Consider the following 2,588-nt stretch of genomic DNA (forward strand, 5'->3'; position numbering starts at 1 on the left):
CGACAATTTTTTTAAAATATCACTAATAAAGAGAATTTTAGGAACAAAATAATTTGGTCTCAAAATGGTTTATTTTTTTAGACAAAAAATTTGATTCCGAAAAAATAATAATTCATCACTAATGTCAAATTTTCGTTGCTAAAAATATAATGACGGCACTTTTTGCAACAAAAATATTTAGTTCTTAAAAAATAATTTTATTTTTAAATTTTGATCTCTAAAATTTTAATTTTTTATAGTGCTAATACCCAAATACAAATCTTACAAATTAATAATTTTAACGTTCGCCTAATCAAAGACGCGTAAGTGTCTTGTGTTTGCTTTCTAAAGATAACCCCAACATAAGTATAAGAAGACTTGGGAGCAATGAGTTGGTGAAAATACATTTGTTCACACTTCTATGATTATTTAATTTATACTCATCAAGAATTAAGAACTAATTTTTCTCCTCACAACAAAACCAACCATGGCTATGACTCTGTGCAACTCTTGGAACCCATTAGTTCCGTCAAGTACTATTCTTCTTTGTTCTCTCTTCTTCTTCACCCTTTACTATTTCCCTCTTCAAGCAAATTCACTAAGCTTCAACTTCACGAAGATTGATACGCGTGAAAATATCGACATAAAAGCTGATCCACCTGCTTATATCAACGAAGATGGCATCCAAGTCACCCCAAACGACCGGGGCTTGAACCGATTGCAAAAAGCTGGTCGAGCCATGCATAAAGATCCTCTTGTGAAAAATAATGTGAGAACAGGGCAATTCAATTCGACTTTGCAAATCGATAAGAAGAGGATGGGTGAAAACAACAAAAAGGCACTGGGGGTGGTTGTCGGCTCATTTATTTTGGTTATTAGTGTGTTAGCTTTGCTTGGATTTGTGTTGTGGAACAAAAGTAGTAATAAAGCAGCAAAAAAAGAAGATGAGCTTGCTATTGAATTATCCGTGGACAATGAATTCGAGGTAGGTACCGGACCAAAGAAGTTTTCATATGGTGAATTAATTCGTGCAACAAACTACTTTGCGAAGGAACAGAAGCTTGGAGAGGGAGGGTTTGGTGGGGTTTATAGAGGTTTCTTGAGGGAATCCAACCTCCACGTCGCTGTGAAGAGAATATCTAAGGAATCAAAACAAGGAATAAAGGAGTACATATCAGAAGTGAAGATCATTAGTCGGTTGTGGCATAGAAATTTGGTCCAACTACTTGGTTGGTGTCATGAAAAAAGAGAATTCTTACTTGTTTATGAGGTCATGGAAAATGGAAGCTTAGATTATCATCTCTTCAAAGAAAAAAGTTTATTGACATGGGCAATAAGGTACAAAATTGCTAAAGGCTTGGCCTCAGCATTGCTCTATCTACACGAAGAATGTGAACAATGTATAGTGCACATAGATGTAAAATCAAGTAATGTCATGTTGGATTCAAATTCCAATCCTAAACTTGGGGATTTTGGATTAGCAAGGCTTGTCGACCACGGTAAGGGGTCACAAACAACAATTTTGGCAGGAACAATAGGTTACATGGCACCAGAATGCCTAGTTACAGGCAAAGCCAATAAGGAATCAGATGCCTTTAGTTTTGGAGTTGTGGCACTGGAAATAACATGTGGAAGAAAACCCATTAGCTTGAAGGTCCCAGAAAGTCAAATGAGAATGGTAGACTGGGTTTGGGATCTCTATGGTACTGGTAGGCTTCTTGAGGCATTGGATTCGAAGATATGTGCAGATTTCGTTCAAGAAGAAGTGGAATGCTTGATGATTGTTGGGCTTTGGTGTGCTCACCCAGATCACAATCTCCGACCTTCAATTAGGCAAGCAATTCATGTGCTGAATTTTGAAGCTCCATTGCCCATTCTCCCTACCAAAATGCCTGTGCCAACATACTTTGCTCCTTCGAAGACTAGTTCTTCATCTTTGGCTGCTTTAACAAATGGCTCCACCGCAACTTCTGATCCATCTGCATCGTATTTGTATACATCATCAATAAGTTGATTCATATAGTTTCTAGTACAATATTTCAATGTATTCGAGTTGAGTACTAGCATATTTTAATGTTTTCTTTTTTTATCGATAAATGTTAGTTGTTAGATTAACATCTATGGGAGAATATCTTCCCACCCTTGGCAAAGCACCCAGGTGCTTGCACTCCCTTAATTCAACCCCTTTAAGGGGAATTGAACTCATAACCTACTTGGGACTAAACCCTGAAGAAGGTATGGTGGCCAACTAGGTTAGGCCTAGTTGGTTGCATAGTTTAATGTATTGTACCCATGTATTCCAGTGTTTGTTTTGGGTTTATTATAGAAACAACCATTTATATATAGTTGTTTTAATATTAAAATACACAAACTTCAACAAATTTATCATTGTAAACATTATCCGCAGCGATATATATATATATATATATATATCATATCTTTGTTCATGATTATCAAATGTTAAATATGTTTCGGAGTTTACAACTGTGGAAACAATATAACGAGTTGATATGAACTTAATAATGAAATGAAAATATATTGTATAATGGTGCATTTATGCTCACTAATCCACAAGGAGTAAAAGTAAAAATTCAAAACTATTTTGAGTT

General features: G+C 35.5%; 1 pseudogene; it reads left to right on the forward strand.

Annotated features, from left to right (window-relative positions):
- The first annotated feature begins 466 nt into the window (after window positions 1-466).
- LOC145803905 (L-type lectin-domain containing receptor kinase IX.1 pseudogene) lies at window positions 467-1,993 on the forward strand (annotated as a pseudogene).
- The last annotated feature ends 595 nt before the right edge of the window (window positions 1,994-2,588 follow it).

Source organism: Camellia sinensis, chromosome 12, assembly GCF_055761805.1.
Source record: "Camellia sinensis isolate YWXY chromosome 12, ASM5576180v1, whole genome shotgun sequence".
NCBI classification, from domain to species: Eukaryota; Viridiplantae; Streptophyta; class Magnoliopsida; order Ericales; family Theaceae; genus Camellia; species Camellia sinensis.